This window comes from Neofelis nebulosa, chromosome 1, assembly GCF_028018385.1.
Source record: "Neofelis nebulosa isolate mNeoNeb1 chromosome 1, mNeoNeb1.pri, whole genome shotgun sequence".
Classification (NCBI taxonomy): domain Eukaryota; kingdom Metazoa; phylum Chordata; class Mammalia; order Carnivora; family Felidae; genus Neofelis; species Neofelis nebulosa.
The window spans coordinates 111,500,092-111,524,784 of NC_080782.1; the positions used below are offsets into that span (position 1 = coordinate 111,500,092).

Below are 24,693 nucleotides of genomic sequence, written 5' to 3' on the forward strand. Positions count from 1 at the left end.
GGTTTTGGTAAGCCCTTTATTGGAGGGGTGATTCTAGACATGATCAACAGAGGGAGGGAGAGGAGGTAGCTAGGATAGGATGTGTTGGTCAAGATGCTGCTCCTGCCACTGTGGGCAGCTGGGCTTCCCTCAGGGAAGGGCAGGATACACCTCAGAGTTGTCTTGGCACCTATGGAGAGGAGGTGGAACCTTTATTGGCACATGAGCATGGAGATAATTTCTTAATGACATGTTGAAGTGTTTTAACCTGGAAAGGACCTTAGAGGTCATTTAGGCTTCCTCTTTGATAGATGAGGAAACTGGGGCCCATGGAAGCCAAGTTGTTTCGCCAAGGCCACTAGCTGGTTTATCATCCTGGAAGTGGAAACACCTTCTCCTGATCAGAGTCCAGGTGCTTTTATAGCTTAGTAATTATTTTTCTTTGTTAGCCCTAACTCTGATTGGCAATTGCGTATAGTTTATCCTAATACAAAGATAATCCTCATGACATCTAACCTTTTGAGCCAATCAGCTGAGTCTACACTCTTTATTTCCCCAGAAAGCAGGCTGCCTTTACTACTGAATTTTGAAGTTCTTAAGTTGCCCCACCCCATCTTTGTCTGCAAGTAACAACACTGATTATTCCCTACACTTTACTGTAGAATATGAACAGGGCCAGTATTATGTTTCCCCTGTGTTACATGAGGGAAACCTGAAACTCAAACAATATAATGTTGTCCTCAGGCCTGTGTATGTTAAAACCTGACCCTGAACTATGACTGAAAATGTAAAAGAAAAATACATTATCTTAGCAAAGATGACTAAACCTTCCTGGCCAAGCCCTGTGTCTTATCTAACATTCCCTTCCTGTCCTCATTCTCTTCCCTTAGCCCAAGTCCACGCCCTTTAGGTGGCTGCCTGACAGTCTCAGGGAAGTAGGCATCTGTGGGGCTGGGTAGGGGTGGAATGAGTTGTGCCCATTGCTTTGCTGGGCACCCCCTGAAAAATCTGCCGAGTCTCAACCTTTGGCCTTTCATCAGCCGACAGAGGAAGGGCTGTTGTTAGTCATCTTATTAACAGGCAAGCATGGACTACAGCAGCTGCTGTTCCTCCTCCTCCTGCCTCTTTGCTTTTATATGTCATGAAAAACTTTTCGCATGCATCATCTCAGTCCTTATTGCAACCCTGTGTGATGTGGGCTTTTAACTGAATTTTAGAAACCAGAAATCTGAGGCTCTGAGAAATTCAAGTGATTTTTGCCAAGGTCACTTGGGTGGCAAGTGGTAAACCTGGATCTGTAATACGGTTAATCTAACTATACATCCTGCCACTTGCTGTATTTGGCCTTCGAGTCTATTTTCTCGTGTTTAGAAAAATAGCATGGAAGAGAGCAGATAATATGCTTAGGAAATAGGACAGTTGCAAAGTTTGCATGAGATAATGTATAATTTACATTCCACTTTTTTCCAAAAAAGATTTGAAATTTTCACAATAAGTACCTGAAGACCCAAGCCTACAAGGGGAAAATGTAGGTAGTGTAGTTGTGATAAACAGAACACTAAATTTTAACTGTTAGCTGGGAGCTCATATTGAAAAAATAAGAAAATGTTTCCACGACTCTAATGGTTTAGTTTTTTTGAAACAATAAAACAAAAATGTTGTAAGGTAATGTTTTTCCCAGAAATGAATTGTAGAAGGCATTTATCACATTGGTGTTATAAAGAGGATCTTGAATAACTCCATTTATAATACTTGCAATAAGTTTTGCTAAAGATGCAAAGATATTTTTTACATTAGTACTGGCTCTTGATAACTCATTTATTATGGATGTTAATGAAGGTAAACTATTTGAAAGTATTTCTTCAAAGTCTTGAGGGCTGGACTAATAAGGTCTAGATTCTCATAGTGATAGACAATAGCAACTCACACAAGGTAGAGCAGGGCATCTTAGCCTGCTGGTCCATGGATGGAATTCAGAAGGTCCATAACTCTCCCAAACATCAAATTTGTTTGTGCATATGTAATCTTCAGGAACATGGCCCATAGCACTATAGTCTCACAGGATAAAAGCTACTGATTTAGGAAAGACATGAAGTAATACATGTAAAATGCTTGTTAAAATTTAACTGTGTGCATGGAAAAGTATTAGCCTTTAATGTTAATGTTGGAATTAAGCATATAATGTTGGCATGAACCAACTGTGTAGACTTTATCCGTGTTACAAGGATGCAGTTAGTACAGACTGAAAAAAGATATCATCTCCTGCATGTATGGTAGTTTTCATTTCTCTTGTCCTAGTTCTCTAGGAAAAAAAGGCTTGTATTTATTTATGAATTGAACGTTACCTATTTGCTTGGGCTAGACGCTGGAGATGTAAAAATCTAGAAGTCATCTCCTTTCCTCATTTCTGTCTTTATCTTATGCCCACATCCAAATTAGCAGCAATTGTGTCAGCTATGTGCATAAAATGTATCCTCAATCTATCTACTTCAATAAACTCCTAATCCTACTGTCTCACTACAATCAATTTTTTACCAGGCAACCAAGTTAATTTTTAAAAACATAAGTCAGATCATGTCACTGCTTTGCTTAAAAGCCTCTGATGAGAGTTTTCAGTTTTGCAAGATGTGGAATTCTAGAGGTAGTTGGTGGCTGCAGTTGCAGAACAATAGGAATGTACTAAATACTGCTGAGCAATACGCCTAAAAAAGGCTAGGATGGTAAAGCTTCTGTTATGCGTATTTTACCATAATTTTAAAAAAGGAAAAGAAATAGTTTGCTGCAACAACAACAAATAAGCTTCTGATGGTTTCCCTAGATGGACCTAGAATAAAACCCCTACTCTTTAATTTAGGCCTCAAGACCTTATGTATCCACTTCCCCAAGGCATCCAGCATCTCTCTCCTCCTTGTGCTCTGCTTTCTCTTCCTCTGACTTAAACTAAGTTTGTTCCTGCCTCTAGGCCTTTGCCTTTGTTGTCCCCTCCAGGACCACTTTCCCTTCATATCTACTCAGGTGTTCTAGATCTGTCTAACTACCTTTGTACTGTTAACAGCCCTCTGTCCTCGGTGACCCTGTCATACCACTCTGTTTTGTTTTGTTTTCTTCAGAACTTTTGTCACTATTTGTCTTATTTATGTTTGTGTCTGTCTTTGTTTACTTGTGTGTCTTCCCATACAAGTTAACTGCATGAGAATAGAGATCTTGGTGTATCTTTGGTGTGGAGAAGTGTGCTTGGCACATAGTAGGTGCTCAAATATTTATTGAGTAAATGAATGGAGACATGAGCCCTTCCTCCAGTGACCTTGTAGTTTCTGATACTGACTCTCAGTCTGAGTTATAGAACTGTGAGCAAGGTCTTTGAGAGCCTCTCAGCTAGGTCTCACATAGAGAATGGGCAACTAGTTCTGCACCAAATAAAGTGATGTGCGGATGGAAGAGGAGAGAATGATGTCGGGGGCACATAACCACATAAACTGTTTTCTCTCATTCAAGGATAAAGAGAAACTTTCTCTCTCTTCTATCTCCATCTTCACCTAAAAAACAAAAACAAAAACCAACACCAGCAAAAGAGGAGAAAACAAACCAAAAATGCAGCTATGTATCAGTATCCAGGCAAGAACCCTACCCAAGCCAAGCTTAAAATGAAAATTGTGTACAATATTGTATATCACATTCCGAGAAATGCCCAGTTCCTCTGGACCGTTTGCTCTTAGAGTGTCCATTATGAGCACTCAGTTGTAGGAGTCAATAAGATGGTCTTGCCAAAATGAGTCCATAATCTTACCAGTCTATCGTTCCAGAATTATCTTCTTTAGGATGCACTTCCCAAGTGGCCATAAAAATGTTGCCTTGCCATCTTACTGTCAAACTACAGGATATTTTATAGATAACTGGAGTTTCATGTTCATGTTTTTCATTCATATTTTTCATGGTAAACATAGACTATAGAGATTTATGATATAGACAGATTTTCAGTGCCCGATGTGAAAAATAATACTTTCATATAATCAGAAAAATCAGATTATTTTCTGACTATGAAAAAGTGTATGCAGATTTTAGAAGTTGGGAAATGAAACAAAAAACTTGTAACAGAAAACCCATCACCTGTAATACCACCAAGCAGAAATTATTCTTGCGAACATTTTAATAAATTGCTTTTCGGCTTCTTAAAGGCCATTTTTAAAATGTGGTTGAAGTTTATCTTGAGGAAAAAAGTTGAGAACTGTTTAGATGAAGAACAAGAATCATCTAGCATACTTTTAATAAAAACCTTTACAAGCATTTGCAACATGGAAATTTTATTTCTTCCTTTAAAAAAAACCTCATTTATAAAAGGAGAGAACAATATAATGAACTGGATGTACACATCACCCAGGCTCATGGCTAATCTTACTTCATTTGTGAATATTTCAGTTTATCTTCAAAAGATAGGAACTTAACAATGACTACAGTGCAATTATCACACCATTGTAATAAAATAAACAATTGTTATCCTCTTAAAGGTGCAAAACTTTTAAAGAAAAGGCAAAATCTTGAGTGTCTCTGAATAATTTATTCCTGTTTCAGTTATTGCGAAGGTGTGTCAGAGAGAATTCAGGGAACAGCAAGAAAATCGTCTTGACTAAAGAGAGAGTAGTTGATCAGGAATCAGAGTATGAGGGGAGAGTAAAGGGTAAATGAAGTCCAGTTAAACAAGTCCATAAGTACGAATTACAGCTTGGTTCAACACGACATTATAAATTACTGGAGGGTTCTGAAAAGAGAAAAGACCTGGTCACAGTGCTTTGAGCTGGGCAGTTCAGGTCGCTGGCTTGTGACACTGTCAGATGTGAAATAGAAGAAGTTGGCCCGTCAAGCAGGACAGAGCCTAGATGGGCATGTGCCTGTATGAATGGAAAGGATTGAGAAGGGCAGAGGAATGAAGGAAAAGCGGAGAAGAAGGTCTGGATGAGCGAAAGATAGAGGGCAAGGTTTGAAGCCTGGAAGCATGGGTGGATTGTGGTGCCAAAACTTGTCTTGGAGAAACTGGGTTGGGAAATGCTTTGTTTGAGATTCTGGACATTTCTTTATTTCTCTTCATTGGTAATCATTGCAGGTGAGGTGAACAAACTACATGCTCATTCACTTTGAGGCTTTTAACCAAGGTGGCCTCTTCTAGGTAATTACTTTATGAAGGGGCAGTTAGAATTTGTACTTGTGAAATATTTCAAAGATCAGGTGGTTAAAACTCATAATGGTAGATAAAGCCGGAAGAACTAGAATTTTTCCCTTGCCTCTCTCCTCCCCCACCAGAAGGAGTCTCCATGGAAATTATTTAAGTATCTTGTGTATAACTAATGAGAGAGAAAAGTCTTTCTTTGTTTACCTAGAAATATGTTTGTAAATATTCACCAAGGCCACTATTATAGGAAAGTCATTGTTTTAATCTTGTATTATCTGTAATTTCTGTTTGCTGATGCTGAGCTATTGTTCGAAAAGGCTGTAAATAGAGAGGCCCACACCAAGACAAGATTGAACTAAGCTATGTTTTTCTATCCAGATAAATAGTGGAGGGAAATGTTCGTGTAAGTTGTTGCTTCCAGAATCTTTCATATCAAAATTATTTAACTTAAACATTAAGTAATGGTATTTAGCAACACTGTTCTTTACTACAAATATACTTTACATATATTTTGCATTAAATCAGTATGTCTACTAGCCTAGAAATGTAACTTTATTTTCCTTGGGAAAACCTTTTATTTGATTAAAATAACCAAATTATAGATTTCATTTTCAATTGGAAATAATCTTTTGCAGACCCAGGATAAATACAAATCCTGTCCTAAATCTGTGTTAGTTTTCTTAGAATTGAGTGAAGAAGGTCACGTAAATACGGGAACAGTATGCTAACCCAGAAGGCATTTATCAGGAAGTTTTGTTTTTTTAAATTTTTTTTTTTTTCAACGTGTTTTTTTATTTATTTTTGGGACAGAGAGAGACAGAGCATGAACGGGGGAGGGGCAGAGAGCGAGGGAGACACAGAATCGGAAACAGGCTCCAGGCTCCGAGCCATCAGCCCAGAGCCTGACGCGGGGCTCGAACTCACTGACCGCGAGATCGTGACCTGGGTGAAGTCGGACGCTTAACCGACTGCGCCACCCAGGCGCCCCTATCAGGAAGTTTTGATCCTAAAATGCTATTGAAACCAGTGAGAAAGCAGAGCAATCATACCTGAGCAGAGAAAACAGTGTCCTGAAGTCCATTGAGTAAACTTCTGTTTGATCTTTAGAGAGAGCCTCTGGTGTTTAATCATATTCTTTTTCGCATTATTTTACATAGTCCAACATTATTGGTTATTTTATTTCCCCTCCCATAGCAGATTAGGGACAGTAAATTAGAATAAGTAGGATCTTATAGCAATGGGAATGCTGGTGACAAGCCAAATGTGATGGCTAACAAGGGAGGGGACAGGAAATCTATTAAAAGCAGATGCAGGTATTTGAAATGCCTGGAAGTTTGGAACTTTTTACTGTAGGCAAAGGTCATACCTTCAGCCCCAGTAGTCACAGAGGGTACTGTTGTGATACCCCTGCTCTCAGTAATATCCTTGAATTATCCAGGAAAGTTCAGTATATAAGATGATTGAAATCTTTCAAAAAATGTTTTACTTTTTTTTTTTCACAAGTACTTTTTAAAGTGGTTGCACCTAGGGGTTAGCATTTCTGTTATATAAAATATATACTTCTGTGGAACACTCATTCCAGTGGGTAAGGCTGCATAAATGAATTGTACCCATAAATAGAAAGTGAGGATGAATTAATTTAATCTTACTATTAGTTACTTTTCTTATCCACAATTTTCTTTGAGGGCCACTTATTTTTCTTCCTCTTATGGGCCTATCTGTATATTTTATGGATGTGTATTATTATATATTTTATAATACTTTCCCTGTGTTCAAATAGATAATGGAAAAGACTAGTATGATTATTGTGTTCCCTAGGATTCATCAATCCACATGACCTACCCACCCACCTCTGGATACCATCTCCCTCCACTTTTGGGGCTCCTGTCATATTTCTCTTCCCACCCGGGCTGAATCTGTTATTGCAAATTCTGGTTTGTCTCAAAGGCAAGGTATTTGAGACCAGTTGATTCCCACTCTTCCTCTCTTTCTTGTAATTATTGCTTACTGCTTAAAAGAGAAACCCCTTACTGGGCATTACAGCCTTTCTATTGTTTCCTACTGTCAACCACACTTTCATCTCTGTCTTTTATCTTTTAAACTGTGTTCCATCGTGTTCACAAATGCTTTTCTATCCTCAGTCCCATCACCTTCCAAACATGACTGAATGTGGCTCTTTCCTCCCACCCCTTTCTGTACACTGCTTATGAGAAGGTTCATCCATTCATCCACTGAACAATATTTGAGTGTCTGCCACATCTCAGGTACTGTTTTGTTGCTAGAGAGGCAGCAATGCACAAAATGGATAAAGATCCCTGCCTTTGAAGAACTTATATTCTAGGGTGTTATGGAGGGTGTGGGGAATGATACAGAAAGCAAATAAATATAGAATATTGGTGGAATATATAAAAATAATGTTAAAAAAGTTCTGTGGAGAAAAATAAAGCAATAAAGATAGGGACATATGTGTTAGTGCAGTGCTGAAGGTGACATTTTAGCAGAGAGCTGAAGGAAGTGAAGCCACCACCATGGCAGATTATCTTCAGGAAGAGAATTCCAGGGACGCCTGGGTGGCTCAGGCGGTTGAGCGTCCAACTTTGGTTCAGGTCACCATCTCATGATTTGTGAGTTGGATCCCCGCATCGGGCTCCCTGCTTTTAGCACACAGCCTGCTTTGGATCCTCTCTCCCTCTCTCTCTCTCTACCTACCCTGCTTACGCTCTCTCTCTCTCAAAAATAAAAATAAACATTAAAAAAAACATTAAAGAGAGAGAGAGAGAGAGAGAGAGAGAGAGAGAGAGAGAGAATTCCAGGTGGTGGGGATAACGGTTTCACATGCTTTGAGGCAAGAGCATTCTTGATGTGTGCAAGGAATGCTAAGGAGCCACACCCAATGTGGCTAAAGCTAAGAGTAGTGGGAAGGAGGAAAAGTTAGAGAGGTAGTCAGGGCCCAGATTATGGAGGGCCTTATAGCCCGTTGTAAGAATTTGGACTTTTGCTGGCATGAGGTAGAAAGACATTGCCATGTTTTAGGCAGAGAAGTGATATGAGTTGGGTATTTTTTATTTTGTTTTTTTCTCCAGTGTGAAGAATACATTGACCGAGGACAAAGGTGAAATCAGGAAGATCAGTTAGGAGGCTATTGCAGTAAATCAGATAAGAATGACAGTGGTTTGGACCACTACTGGAGTGAAAAGTGGTTGGATTCTAGAATATATTTAGAACATAGAGCTGTCAGGATCTGCCGACGGGTTTGATGTAGAGGTGAGAGAAATGGAGGCTTTCTATCATATTGAAAGGTACATGTCTAAGGTGGACTGGCCAGAATTCCCCTGTCTTCTCCTTGCCACGTTTGAATGAAACTGTTACTTTTCCACTTCCATGATAAAATAAACCAAAACTCTCCTTTTCTGAATGTCTCCCTCTTAGGCTTTGTGCTCTCTGCCTTTGCTAAGGTGCTTTGTTCATAGTTTTCCTCTTCAGTTCTACAATGCATTGTGGACTTTGGCATCTGATTAGTCCACTTTTCTATCCCCACACCTACTCTTGCTCTGGGAAACTGCAAAATCCTTTTTGATGCCAGTGTGTGAGTATGTCAAAGTTCCTTGTCTGACCCAACTGTGATAACCTCTTCAGCACTGTTACCACCTGCTTTCATCACCATTCTCTGAGCCTTATCACATGAACACGTGGTGAGAAGAAATTATCCCATCTTCCAACTGCATTGTCACTCTCTTCAGCTCTTTTTATTTTTTCAATATGAAATTTACTGTCAAGTTGGTTTCCATACAACACCCAGTGCTCAGCCCAACAGGTGCCCTCCTCAATGCCCATCACCCACTTTCCCCTCCCTCCCACCCCCCATCAACCCTCAGTTTATTCTCAGTTTTTAGGAGTCTCTTATGGTTTGCCTCCCTCCCTTTTTTTTCCTTCCCCTCCTCCATTGTCTTCTGTTAATTTCCTCTTCAGGTCTTTTACACCGCCCTCTCTTCACACTCAGAAGGACCTTAGTTTTTCCTCAGTTTGTCAGCAATATACTTGTTTCACTTTCATTTGTATCTGGCAAAGCACCAACTTCAAATTGAATCTCCAGTGGTCCTCCGCACATATACTCAGGTAGCTGAACAGTATTGCAGAAAATTGGGTGAAATGGTGACTCTGCCAATTCATGATTTCCAGTCTCAGCTTCACTCGGACCAACATTATTTAATCCTTCTACTCAGTGACTCTCAACTTTGACTGCATAACAGAATCCTTTGGGAACTTTAAAAAAAGCCAATGCCTTGGCTGCCAAGGCTTATGAAATTGGAAATTTTGGAGTGGAACTCAAACATCAGTATTTCTTTTTCTTTTTCTTTTTCTTTTTTTTTTTTTTTTTAATGTTTATTTATTTTTGAGAGACAGAGACAGACAGACCACGAGCAGGGGAGGAGCAGAGAGAGAGAGGGAGACACAGAATCCAAAGTAGACTCGAGGCTCTGAGCTGTCAGCACAGAGTCCGACGTAGAACTGTGAGTTCATGACTGGAGGCGAAGTCAGATTATTAATTGACTGAGCCACCCAGGTGCCCCACCAATTATCAGTATTTCTTAATGTTCAGGTGATTCCATTGTGCAACCCCGATTGAGAAGAGCTGCTTGAAATTTGCCCTTGAAGGATTTTAATTTTTCCATTCCTCTCAAAAGGTATCCTGATCTTCCCATACTCTCCAAAACTATTCCACCAAACCCTATTTTATAAATTCTTGGCCTCACCTCCTACTTTGCTAGAAAAATTGAAGCTTTTGTTGCTGAATCTCTTTTAATTTTTCAGCCCCATTTAGTCAAGTTAACATTTAATTAGGTCCTAGTTTGTGCCAGGCATTATGCTAGACATTGAGTATAGAGTGGTGAACAGGACAAATACAGCCCATACCTTCCTGGAGTTTACAGTTTAGTGCTGCGTACAGATAAATTAGGCAGTTACAGTACATGGTAAATGCTATGGTGAGGCAATAAGGTATTATTGGAACTCATAGGTATGGCCCTAACCCAGACGCAGGCCCTGAGAAAGACTTTCTTCTGTCTTATTAAACTCCTCAACATCTTGCCCTCCTTTTTCTTTCCCCTTCTTGGAGAATGAGGTGGCACCCTGCTCCATTAGAGGAAGAGCACTATCTCATATCTGTCTCCATTCTCTCCATTTCTCCTCCAGACCTTCATTGGTTGTTCTTCCTTGTTTCTCTGTGTTGTTTCTTCCTCTCACTCTTAACATACTTAAGGTTTTACCAAAATGATACAGCTGGATTTTATATCTTCTTGTCTCTTTTTTTTTTTTTTTTTTCAAACAGGCCTCTTGAGAGTGGCCTATCCAGTGCCTTCTGTTACTCACCGGCTTTCGTATTTTGGTTTCTGCCTCATCAGTCAGCTTTATCGTAAAGTCACAGGGGCTTCCAGTTTGACTTAAGTTGGTGGAGACCATTCAGCTCTGTCACACTGGACCTCTCTATGCATATGGCTATTTGTCACCGTTTCTTCTTCAGAATTGTCTCCACATTTCTTTCTGTGATTCTGCATGTACTAATTTCTTGTGATGTCTTCTTCCTTGTAAGATTCCTTCCCTCAGCCTACCACTTATAAAGGATAGTATTCTCCATTGGTTTGTCTTTACACCACTGTTTTTCTTCATTCATCCATTACTGTGGTTTTAATCACCGTCTAGATGTGAAAGCTTTCAGAATCTGTATCTTCCACCTTGAAATTTCTCCCAAATGCCTATCGGGCATCTCTACCTGAATATTCCGTAGGTTTGTCACATTGAAATTTACCAATCCTTTGCCCTTTAAACCTGTTCCTCTTTCTGTTCTCCTAATCTCATCTGGTGTTGCAACCATAGACATTTGTCACTCAAACCAAACCAGAAACTTTAGTCATGTTACCTTTTCCCTTAATCCTGTGTAGTTAATCACTTAACCCTTCCTGTGTTGCTCATAAATATTTCTTGACTTCATGTCTACGACACTGCACATCACCCAACTATCTTTACCCTTGTTGAAGCCTTTAAGCATTTCTCATTGGGATGATTGTAATTAAATCCTAGTTGGTGTCCCTACACTTATGCTCACCCCCTTACATTCATCATTTATACAGCTAGGCCACTATACTGGTTTGAAACCCATCAGGGGCTCCCTCTGCCTATAGGTGAGGCTAGGACACTGCAGTAAGGGGTTGCTTTTGGGATAAGCTTTAGGGGATCAGGGTGGTAAGACATTGGCAGAACTGCCTGGTTGAGTTCCCTTACATAATTATGCTTCTGCATAATATTTCACTTTTGAAAGTTTTCTTTTGCCTGTGCAACATCTTTTCTCACTATTCCTCATCAGCACTTCTTTCTCAGTGCATTTTCCCATTCTGGTACCTCAAAGTGCTCAATTCCTCCCCATACTAAAAGCAACTTAGATATCATGTCTTTCAGGAGGTCTTCTTATCATTCATGTCTTTATTTATTCACTGATGTTTATCAGACATCTGCATTTTTAGGCAGCCAATAGCATATCAGAAGGTGAGAGATGAGAACATGCCTGAGTGCATTAGACCAGTGCTTTTCATACTGTCTGTGGTGGTGGACCAATTGGGTTTTTTGTTTTTTTCACTCTCTCATGAACCAATAAGTGGTCTCGTTGCATGTGATTAAAATGCAGTCTGTACCACATGTGACTCACCGCACAAACTCAACAACACCCAAACTGGTCTACATCTTGTTTAACCAGTGTCACATCCTTGCATGTCACAGCAATGTCCAATTGCCATAAAAATTTTTAAACGCTTATACTTGATTTCTGAACATAGCTTGATCCAGACAGGTAATACACCATTTGTTCATTAGCACCAGTCCACAGGCTACCTTTGAGTAGCATTGCTCTTGAGGGTTGCTGTAGATGTCATGGTGGAATAGGGGACAGCTTACAACAGGGGTACAGAAGAGACTAGACACTTTCCCTGAATGGTTGAGCTGTAAGGGAGGAGAGATCCTATTAGAGGAGGGCAAAATCTTAAAAAATGAGATCTGCTTACCAGCTAGATGAACATGGCTTTTTAGCCATGAGGAAAAATTGGGGCATAGAGAGAGGGCAGCTGGAGCAGCCTGGTTCTGGCAAGTCTAGAGTAGTAGGCACATAGTGCACAGAGGCTGCTATAAGGTAAGAGATGAGACTGGAGTCGGGTTGATTTGGTTACTTCAGCAAATACTTTCGAAGGATCTTTGTAGCAGATCCTTCCTAGGCCCTGGGATTAGAAGCCAAGGAGAGACTTTTTGCCGTAGTAGGGCTTAAAAAGGTTGCTAAGGATAACCAAGGAGTTAGACTGATACTTGCAACGCATCTCAAAGGATTTTTGAGCTGGCACACAGTATGATCAATTTAATCCTTAGAGGGTTGGCTCATGTGAATGCTGGGAAATGGATGGCTACTGAATCAGGAGAGTTAGTTGGGAGGTAAGTGATCCAGGTAAGATATGATAAGTATCAGGAAGGTGCAATCAGGGGTTGAAGGAAGTAGTTGGGGTGAGGAAAAGAGAACAGGATTTTTATGGGAAATATTATTAGGGTGGTATATATCACAGATCTTGAGGGGTCAGTGGAGTTTAGGATGACTTGCAATTTCTGACTTGTTATGAGGTTGATAGTATAATTCATTGGGGAAGGGCTTTTTGGATGGTGAAGGGATTACGGAAGTGGTAAGTAAACTGTCTGAGGCCAGTTAGAAGCCTGCTCTCTGTATTCCTGTAGTGTGTTGTGCTAACCTCTATCATTGTATAGGTCAGTGGGTTTCTGTATTTGTGAGCTCTTTGAGAACCTGTACCCACTTTTCTATCCTAAACACGTGGCACAGGGCCTAACATGTAGGAGAGGCTCAACAAATCATTCTTAAACTGAAAAGAAAGGTAGTGTATTAGTATCCTATTGCTGCCATAACAAATCACACACTTAGTGGATTAAAATAGCACAAATTAAAACTCATGTTGTTTATTTATTCTTTTGGTCGGATGTCCCGGTTGGCAAGGTTGATTGCTCTACTTTGTGTTTTACAAGGTGCTGGCCATCTGGACTTTTATCAGAAGGCTCTAGAATGAATCTATTTCCAGACTCATTCAGGTTGCTGGCAGAATGCAGTTCTTTGTGGTTGTAGGACTGAGGTCCCTATGCCCTTGCTGGCTGTCAGCTAGAGGATGCCCTTAGGGGCATCTCTCCAGTCCTCGAACATGGGCCTCTACATCTCAGAGCCAGCAATGGTGCATTGAATTCTCATGTTTCGAATCTCTTTACCTGCCTCTTCTGCCATGTCTCTTGACTTTCTCTTCTTGCAGCCAGAGACAGTTCTCTAGTTGTAAGGGTTCCTGTAATTACATTGGGCCTACCTGGATAATCCAGGATAATCTTCCTACTTTAACGTCTGTGACCTTAATTCTATCTATAGAGTCCCTTTTGCGATGTAACACAGTCACACATTCCAAGGATTAAGCCATGAACGTTTCATGGGGTTGGGGGTGAGCATTGTTTTGCTGACCACATAAGTAATTATCCAGCAAATCATGTAGGGATCTTGATCATGGTTCTTAAATACTGATGCATTCTGACACCTCTTATTTGTACAGGGAAGCACAAGGAGAGTAAGACTTGCCTAATGACAGAAGGAAATAGGAGCAGAGGTAGATCACAGCCTACAGTTTCTATTTTTTATTCTAACCACTTATCTATCTATCTATCTATCTATCTATCTATCCTGTCCATTCATCCTTTCATTCATTCATTTATTCATTCATTCTTTCATTCGTAAACATTTGAGTATGTGCTTTCTTTCAAGGGTCTATACTAATTTGGGACATGAGGAAGAAAGTGAGCTACCGATGACTTTGGCTTGTATTGTTGATGTTACTGTCCCTATTTAGTGAATAATCTCTTTTTAGTATGATGTAGCTTCAGGCTTGTACCAAGGACTCAGCAAATGTGTATACTTATGATCATTACTGCTTAGTTTATTCCCTTCTATGTGTGGCCATAAAATTTAGGAAACAATAAATATATATTATTAGTATTTTAATTTTTAACTTTATTCAAATAAAGTAACCAGTGTTATCAGTTTCTTACCGATTTTTCCAGAAATATTCTATGCATATAATAAAGAAATGTTTATCTTGTACTTGGCATTAATTATATATTCTAGTAACTATTTCATGACAGATAAGTTAAGGTACTTAATTCTTTTTTTATAACTGTATATTATTCCCTGGTATGAAACCAGCTTGTTACAAGTCTCACGTTGGTGGACATTTGGATAGTTTCTACTTCTTTTGCTATTAAAAGATTCTTGTAAAAAATCTTACACATGCACTTTTCACACAGATGCATACATACAGAACTTACGCTTTGCAGCAGTTATTGTCTAATGACAGAGATTGTACCAGTTCCCATTCCCTCCATCAATGTATGCAAGTAACTACTGTTTCTGTACACCTTGGCTAAAAAATATGTCGTCGAACTTTATGGTCTTTACCAATCTTATCAGTAAAAAGTGATATTTCTGTTTCTCTAGCTTAAATGTGCATTTGTCCCATGACTGAGTAAGGTTGGTCATCTTTTTTTGTATGTATCTTAAAGCTATTTCTATTTCATTTTCTATAAACTGTTCATATCTTTTATCCATTTCTTTATTGGATTGTTGGCTTTTTTATTAATTTATTGGCAGTGCATATATTAAGGACATTAGCTTATAAGATGCATGTATTTCAGGATATGAAACAGGATATAAGATGTACATATTTTTTCTTTGATTTTTCTTTTGATTTTGTATGCTTAGGCTTTTGACATGCATAAACAGTTAATTGTAGGTGAACATGTTTAATTAATCTTAACATCTTTGTCTTCTGTGCTTTGTGTCATCATGGTAAAGGCCTTCTTTATTTCAGTATTACAAAGTAATTACCTCAGGTTTCTGCAAGTATTTTTTTTAACTTTTTATTTTGAAATAATTATAGATGCACAGGAACCTATAACGTTAGTACAGAGAGATTCTGTGTATTCTCTTTATTCAGATCCCCCAACCAGCAGGTATTTTTATGGTTTTATTTTTTATATTTAAATTGTTAATGATTCTGAAATTTATTTTGGTATAAGATTATATATGATTATAAGATTAGATATGAATTCCACTTTCTTTTCCACTTGGCTACCTGTTTGCTCTAACATTATTTATTGAATAATCTATATTTTGTCCAGTAATTTAAAATTCATATGTATCAATCATGTGCTAAATTCCTAAGTGTACTGGTTAGGTTTTGAAACATTAAAGTGTCACAACTTGCAGAGAAGCTGAAATGTCATTGTATATTTTCCTAAGAGCTACGTGTTGAGACAGCTGGGGCCAGCCCTCTTTCAAAATCCTGTTATGGTGTCTGGAATTGTGTTTGTGGTGTTGTGGGTTGTCCTAGGGTACAGGTAAATAACCTTCAGGTTTGCATCTTAGTTTACTGTTCCCAGTCTGTAAAGGTAAAGCCTTTACCCAATGTAGTGCCTAAGGTTAACCATGCCATTGATTAATACTTACAAAACCTTTTATTCTTTATTATTTTTAAATTTTTTTTAAAATTTATTTCTGAGATAGAGACACACAGAATCTAAAGCAGGCTCCAGGCTCCAGGCTCCGAGCTGTCAGCACTGAGCCCGATGCGGGGCTTGAACCCACGAACTGTGAGATCATGACTTGAGCCAAAGTCAGACGCTCAACAGACTGAGCTACCCAGGCACCCCATTACTTACAAAACCTTTTAGACGGACTATATTGTCCTCATTTAGTAAATAGGAAATAGAGATTCAGAAAGATTAAAAATTGCCCCAGACCTCAGGTCTTAGATAAGGTTGGCAGAGCTCAGACAGGTTCTCACCTTGGAATTGGTATTATTACACAGTATTCCAGGACATGCCTCAGATCTGCTCGAGATACCTCTTCACTCCATTGATCTGAGATAAAAACTACTGTGACTTCTGGGCTAGGACATAACTCTCCTATTCCATCTCCGCTTTAGCAAACCTGAAGGCTTTCCGCATTTTTAGCTCCTGTTTTTCAGTGCAAAGTTTAGGCAAAAACATGATTTTTCCAAGGTTTTTCTGACTTTAGTCTGAAGAATGCTAAAGGAAAAATACAATACTCATTTGCCTATATAGTTTTCTGAATTTAAAGAGTAGATTTAGATAATTCTTAAATTCTTTCCCAGCTCTATGATTCTAGATACATGTTCTTTATCTTGCTAGTATTTTTCATAGTTTTATGTCCTTGTATAGTGAGGAGTGAAAAAAACATTTAAAGAATGAAAAGTATTTTCTGTGGGTTATTTAGAGGGGAAACATGTTAGAATTCTTTAATCCAATTAGAAATCACGTTCTTTTAGGAGAAGTCATATAGGTTGGTTATTGTATTATACAAAAGTTCTCTTAATTTTAGTTCATTACATTAGCTTGCTGGCATATATTTATTTTTTAAAAATATTTTAATGTTTATTTATTTTTGAGAGTGGGGGGAGGGGCCGAGAGAGAAGGGGACAGAGGATCTGAAGTGGGGTGTGCTCAGTCAGCAGCAAGCATTATGCAGAGCTTGAACTGAAACTGTGAGATCAAGACCTGATTCAACGGAGACGAAGTCGGGCACTTAACCAACTGAGCCATCCAGGTGTCTGCCCCAGCAGCATATATTTAAAGGCCACTACTTAAAATTCTGTATGTGCTTTGGGTCTAAGGCTATCACTTCACACAGGTCCTGTCATTTCCTTTTAGCTGCAGTGTAGTCTGTGTGGTGCTCTTCACGGGATCAGAGTTTTAGGAGAAGTAAAGCTTCCAGCTCTGAACTTTCCACTTACTGTTAAGAAGTATTGCTATGGCAAAGTAAATTCTTCCAGATAATTTTGCCCACTTCTCTTTGAAGCTGTGTCTGGGGTCTCCATGAACAGCCCTCAAACTGGCCACCTTGGAAATCTAGATTCATAAGTCATTTGGTGTGTTTGGAGGGGAGAAATACATTCTTAGGGCCTAAGTGAGTTAATGGAAGGCCAGCCACACTCAGGAAACTGATTCATAAACTAGAATCCCCCCAGTCATTCATTTATAATTGGTTATATCTGTAGACAAAGCAAAGACTGAGCAAAGTTGCAAGTAGGTAATTCTGCTTAGCAGATCCAGGTCTAGGTGAGAAAATTGGTAAAATGAAAGCAAAAAGAGCTTGACTAATCCTGTTCTCTCTAGAGATCAATCATTCTGTCTTTTAAAACCTTCATTTACAACACCTTTCTGTGCATTGCTAGAAAATTCTGGTGACTAACTTTGTTTTTGAGATTTTATTTAAAAAAAAATTTTTTTTAACGTTTATTTATTTTTGAGACAGAGTGAGAGACAGAGCATGAACGGGGGAGGGGCAGAGAGAGAGGGAGACACAGAATATGAAACAGGCTCCAGGCTCTGAGAAGTCAGCACAGAGCCCGACGTGGGGCTCGAACTCATGTCTCAAAAATAACTCATGTCTCGAAAACTCATGACCGCGAGATCATGACCTGAGCCGAAGTCAGACGCTTAACCAACTGAGCCACCCAGGCGCCCCTGTTTTTGAGATTTTAAAGGGACTTCTTCCTCAGTTTGCATTCAGTTTCATATCACTTTCTGTAATTTTAAAAGAACTATCACAGTCTACTAAGTTTACTCAACACATAAATTTTAAATGGTTTCTTTTATATGAAGGGTAGCATCTAATTGTTAACAATAGGCAGGCTGGCTTTGTTTCCTCATCTATCGGTGGACAGACCTCTTCATGCAAAGACTTTCAGCTCTGTGTTAACCTATCTGTGAGGGTGGGTGGTTGACACTTCTAGATTTTGTTACTGAATTTGGAGATTTGTCCCAGTGGGGGACTTAAGCTTTCTTTCCTTGAGTCTACCTTTATCCTTTTTGACACTTTTCCATATGGTGGACTGGGGAGATTAGCAGTAAGGAGAACTACAAGCCATCTCAGGTGTAAAAGTCTCAGCTTGATTAGATCGTGTTAACTTTCTCTTATTAGAAATCCCCAAGTTACATTTCTGCAGGATACACCAGCCTCGCTCCTACTTACCCTTTCAGTGATCAGCTCAGACATGACTTCCTCCAGGAAGACTTTCTTCATCTCTGTCCATGATTCAAGCTCTAGACTGGAGTGAGTGCCCTCTCTTAAAAGCAATCTAGGCTCATTGCTCTTGTAAAGCATATGTTATATTACTGTGTACTTGTATATGAACTCCAAGAGGGCAAGAACTCTGTCTAGTCTACATTTTAAAAATAGCTTCATTGAGATATAATTCATGTACCACACAATCCACGCATTCAAAGTATACAATTTAGTGGTTGTCTGGTCCACTCTTGAATCTCCAGCATAGGGCCAACTTTGGGGTTAACAAATGTTGGTTGATTGGCTAAGTCTTTTTTGCCATCTTGCCTCTCTTACCACCCTCCACACTAGAATGCTGCATGCTCTAGTAGATGAACACAGACTAGAGTCCTGTTGAATTTTGAACAGCTGCCCTGCAGCATAATAACTGTGTGCTAAGGAACAAGTTATTTAACTTCTCTGGGCTTCAGTTTACTTCTCTGTGACATAGAAGATAATGATATGTCTTTCATAGTGTTGCTATGAGGATTAACTAGATCATATGAATGAAACACCTAGAGTAATACTTGACACAGAGCCCTGGATGGGTGGGCACTCTTGTTATTCCCTTGGGTAACTTGGGTAGGAACTGGCTGTCCCTTGCCTCAGGAAATAGAGGCAGCATCTGATTTCAGATCTGCCTGGTTGTGCTGCCTGTGTTAAGTTAGATCAGCTCCCTTTGTTTCTTCAAGAAACCTCCCTCCACACAAGATCTGTTAATACCTCTTCACTTTTTGAGCAATAATCCAAGACTTCTGAGGTTTGATGAGAAAGCTGATTGTCATCTGTGGTTCTGTTTCTTACTCATGAATTCCTACTTTATTTTTTAAAGTTTATTTCTTTATTTTGAGAGAGCACGAGTGAGCAGGAGAGGGGCAGAGAAAGAGAAGGAGATGGGGGGAAAGAGAATCCCAAGCAGGCTCCATGCTGTGTTGTCAGTGCAGAACCCAATGTGGGTTTTGATTCCATGAACTACGGAAACATGACCTGAAGCAAAATCAAGAGTTGGACACTTAACCTACTAAGCCACCCAGGTGCTGCCTCATGAATTCCTACTTAAGCTTTAACCACCTGTTTCACATATTTGCTTGCATCTTTTAACTCATTATTAAAATGGTATTCTTTCCAAGAGTCCCACCTTAAAACTTAAATCAAGATAGCTTTTGGGGATGCCTGGGTGGCTCAGTAGGTTGAGTGTCCAACTCTTGATTTCGGCTCAGGTCATCATCCCATGGTCATGGGATTGAGCTTCACGTCAGGCTGCTTAAGATTCTCTCTCTCACTCACTCACTCACTCACTCTCACCTCCCTCTTCTGCCCCTCTGCCCCTCTCCCCTAAGTGCGTTCTCTGTCTAAAATAAAAATTAAAAAAAAAAAAAAAAGATTTTTAATTGCAAAATCTGTGTCTCCCTCAATCTCTGCTCCAGGTTGGGCCGGGTTGATTTGGGCAAGGGAGAAAAGTCTTTCCGACCTTTGTCCAAGAGAAGGTCTGCTTTGCTTAGTGCAGCCTGTTGCTGCCTTGCTTTTGAACCTCTTGGCTAATTTATGAAAGCAGAGGAACTGCTTTCATCTGAGGCACACAGTGGCAAAGTTCCCATGGCAGGAAGTGTTCATACAAATCTCATCCATAGTGATTACAAGAGAAATGGTATTTTGTTATACTTGTTGGTGCTTTCTTGTGATACTGTGATTGAGTCAGTATTTTTATTTGAGAGCTAATGCTCTAAGACAAATGTGACACACTCGCTCTTAGGGATCTTTATTATTCAGCTGCAATCTGCCTGTCCAGTTGAGCTGCTGCTTCCCCTTCTTATAAATCCTCATGTGCTACAACTGGGTCTGTGAACAAGCACCGCTTGAAGTTTGCAAGTCCCCAGTTTATGTAAGTAGAAAAAGTGTGATGGGAAGAAAACCAAACAGTTGGTGACTTTGGGTGTGGGGAGGGGTGGGGAGGGACAGGTGGGAGATAAAAGAAAAAAATGGGAAAAAAAGAGGTTTTTAATATCAAAGAGTAGAAGAGAGTGGTGGGAAGTAAAGTTGAAAGGGGAGAGTGGAGTCAGATAATGGAGCTAAGAACTTGGGCCTAAAGTGATTTATAATAGGGCATCCTGGGGGAGAAGAAGGTAAAAGTGATATGTTAGGGTGATTTTTTTTCTGGTAATAATATTAGCCATAAGCAGGAATTTAAAGGAAATAAGAGTGTAGGCAGGAGTTTTCCAGGCTTAGTTGCAGTAATATAGGTGTGCAGTGGGGTTCTAGTTGTTAGTAGTGAGAATGATGGAGAAAGTTTTCATCTAAGAAAACTCAGAGAATTTGTAACAGCTCACAGGTTAGAGGCAAAAAAGCAGAGTCAAAGATGATTGTAATGTTTTGGATCAGAAGAAAAGTCAAGCCACTAACATCGGTGTTGGGTAAAGAAGCCAGTTGGTGGAAGGAGTTGGGCAAGTTAAGTTCCTTTTGAGATTAGTTAGGTTTTGTGTGGCAGTGGAATGTCCAAGTTACAGTGTTTATTGGCAGTTGGGAATGGTCGAGTCTGGCAAAGGTACAAGATTGGGGTTCAGAGTATAGATCTGGGAGTTGTTACTATAATAGTAGGAGCAAGTAGATGCAAAGACAAAAAAAATTACTGGTACATATTGAGGGGAGAAACCCCCAGTGCGGGAGTATGAAGAAGAAACCCAGCAGAATAAAGCGATTAAGAGCTTACAGATGGAAAGAGATGAGGCCAGTTAGAAGAATGCTATGTTCTGAAAGCCAAAGTCAGGGCTTTACCAACAAGTCTTTTTTAAAGGGCTTCTCTATTCCTGTATTTTTTGATTCATCTCTATATTGACTTGATTTTGTCATCATAAAGTTTTTTCAAGAAAGCTGATGGATATTATATACCCTGAGTTCTTCCATTCTTGAGGAGGTATTTCTGCTGCCTTTGTACTTGAGCAAGATCTTAGTTAGGTATAATACTCCTGGGTTATACTTTGTTTCTTTAAAAATGTTGTGTTAATTCACTTACCATTGAATTTTGCTTTAGAAAAGTGTGATGCAGCCTAAGTTTCTTCTCTCTTATATGTAATTTACTTTTGGAGGGATTTTAAAATCTTTTAAATTTATATTCAGTAAATTAACTCTTTTTACATTCAGTAAATTCACTGTGTTTTGCTTGATAGTTCTACGAGTTTTGACTCATAGAATCATGTAACCACCATCAGAGTTAAGATACAGGTATTTCCATCACCCTAAAACATTTCTTTGTACGGTGCTTTGTAATCAACCCTTCTTCCAAACTCCATACCCTGGTAACCGCTGATAAGGTCTGTATTTATAGCTTTGCTTTGTTCAGAATGTTGTAAATGGAATCATATAGTATATAGTTTTTTGAGTCTGGCATACTTCACTTAGCATAAACATATTTGAGATTCGTCTATGTTGTAAATATCACTAGTCCCTTTGCTTTTTTTGCTGAGTAGCATTTCATTGAAAGGATATACCACAGTTTGTTTATCCATTTATTAATTGAGGAACTTGGGTTGTTTACAGTTTGGGGTGATTATGAATAAAGTCACTATAGATATTTGTATATAGGTTTTTGTGTGAATATTTTCTAGATATATTTAATTTACCTTCTGTAAAGATTCTTCCTCCACATAAGATCATATTCTGATGTACTAGGTGTTTGCACTTCAGCATATGAATTTTGAGGGGATACAATTCAATGCATAACACTTGAGTATTTTCTCAAACCACAAATTTTGTCTGCTACATGCCAGACATTAGTCTAGGCACTGGGAATACAAAGATAATGAAGCTCAGTTTCTTCCTTTATGATTAATGGAAAGATAAGAATTAATAACAGGCATCTGCAATACTATGCAATAAGTACTGTCAAGATGAGACAGATTATTATGAGAACACCTCCGTGAGACCTAACCCTGACTGATTAAATCAGGGATTACATCAGAGGAAATGATGTTTATGCTGGATCCTTCCCAATAGGATACACTAGTTGCCTAATTGTTCTTCCTACTTCCAAACCACACCCTCAGTTACCCAGCCCTGGACTCTACCACCCAGTTAATCTTTCCAAGCACCACTTTGGTTAGGACATTCCCTGATTGAGAAACCTCTAATGATTCTCCATTGTCAACAGAACTAACTACTCAAGAATTCTTTATCCTGACTTTTGGTGCCTTCACAATCAATACCACCATTGGAATCTACCTTTCCTGTTTTGGTATTTATTTTGTTAATTTCCTTAATTCTATGCACTAACAAAAAAGACTAACAAACATTTTTGAAACACACGAGGAGCTTTTCTATAATTTCATACAAAGGCAGGATTTGTTTTGTTTTCTACTATATCACTGGCACCTACAATGGTGAATATTGGTTGATATATATATGCACCCAACATGTGAGCACCAAAATATATACAGCAAATATTAACAGACCAAAAGGGAGAAAATGATAGCAATACAATAATAGTAGGGGATTTTAACATCCTACTTCATCAATGGATAGATTAAACAGAAAAATATTTTTTTGTTTAAATTTTTTTTTCAATGTTTTTTAATTTATTTTTTGGGACAGAGAGAGACAGAGCATGAACGGGGGAGGGGCAGAGAGAGAGGGAGACACAGAATGGGAAACAGGCTCCAGGCTCCGAGCCATCAGCCCAGAGCCTGACGCGGGGCTCGAACTCACGGACCGCGAGATCGTGACCTGGCTGAAGTCGGACGCTTAACCGACTGCGCCACCCAGGCGCCCCTAAACAGAAAATTATTAAGGAAATATCAGCTTTAAATGACACTTAGACCAGGTGGACTTAATAGATATATGCGGAGCATTCCATCCAAAAGCAGCAGAATTTACATTCTTCTCATGTATATATGGAATATTTCCAGGATATATCATATGGTAGGCCACAAAATAAGTCTCAGTAAATTCTAGAAGATTGAAATCATATCAAGCATCTTTTCTGACCACAATGGTATGAAACTTGAAGTCAGTTATTAGAAGAAAACAGGAAAACTACAAATACACAGAGATTAAACAACATGTTACTGAACAATTACTAAGTGATAGAAGAAATCAAAGAAAAAAAAACAAAAAACACCTAGAATGAAAACAAAAATACAACCTACCAAAATCTATGGGACACAGCCAAAGCACTTCTATGAGGGAAGTCTATAGTGATACAGGCCTACCTCAGGAAACAAGAAAATCTCAAACAACTTAACTTTATACTGAAAGGAAATAGAAAAAGAACAGATGAACTCCAGAGTTAGTAGAAGGAAGGAAATGATAAAGATCAGAGTGGAAATAAATGAAATAGAGACTAAAAAGGCAAAAAAGGTCAATGGAACTAAGAGTTGGTTCTTTGAAAAGATAAACAAAATTGACAAACTTTTAACTAGATTCACCAAGAAGAGATTGTGCAAATTAGTCAGAAATGAAAAAGAAGTCACAACTCATACCATAGAAATACAAAGGACCAGGAGAGACTATTTTTTATTTTTTTTTAATTTTTAATATATGAAATTTACTGTTAAATTGGTTTCCATACAACACCCAGTGCTCATCCCAAAAGGTGCCCTCCTCAATACTCATCACCCACTCTGCCCTCCCTCCCACCCCCCATCAACCCTCAGTTTGTTCTCAGTTTTTAACAGTCTCTTATGCTTTGGCTCTCTCCCACTCTAACCTCTTTTTTTTTTTTTTCCTTTCCCTCCCCCATGGGTTTCTGTTACGTTTCTCAGGATCCACATAAGAGTGAAACCATATGGTATCTGTCTTTCTCTGCCTGGCTTATTTCACTTAGCATCACACTCTCCAGTTCCATCCATGTTGCTACAAAAGGCCATATTTCATTTTTTCTCATTGCCACGTAGTATTCCATTGTGTATATAAACCACAATTTCTTTATCCATTCATCAGTTGATGGACATTTAGGCTCTTTCCATAATCTGGCTATTGTTGAGAGTGCTGCTATAAACATTGGGGTACAAGTGCCCCTATGCATCAGTACTCCTGTATCCCTTGGATAAATTCCTAGCAGTGCTATTGCTGGGTCATAGGGTAGGTCTATTTTTAATTTTCTGAGGAACCTCCACACTGCTTTCCAGAGCGGCTGCACCAATTTGCATTCCCACCAACAGTGCAAGAGGGTTCCTGTTTCTCCACATCCTCTCCAGCATCTATAGTCTCCTGATTTCTTCATTTTGGCCACTCTGACTGGCGTGAGGTGGTATCTGAGTGTGGTTTTGATTTGTATTTCCCTGATAAGGAGCGACGTTGAACATCTTTTCATGTGCCTGTTGGCCATCCGGATGTCTTCTTTAGAGAAGTGTCTATTCAT

The 24,693-nt window shown here is 39.1% G+C and overlaps 1 protein-coding gene across 2 annotated transcripts in view; it reads left to right on the top strand.

The window, feature by feature from the left end:
* Positions 1–24,693, top strand: part of ELOVL7 (ELOVL fatty acid elongase 7) — an 81,139-nt gene that overhangs the window by 7,624 nt on the left and 48,822 nt on the right. The window contains exon 1 of one of the 2 annotated variants that reach the window (XM_058731741.1): positions 20,090–20,223. The exons of the other annotated variant lie outside the window; for it this stretch is intronic. The gene's annotated coding sequence lies outside the window, so the exon portion shown is untranslated. Of the gene's footprint in view, positions 1–20,089; positions 20,224–24,693 lie in introns of those variants that run through there. 2 annotated transcript variants of the gene reach the window in all.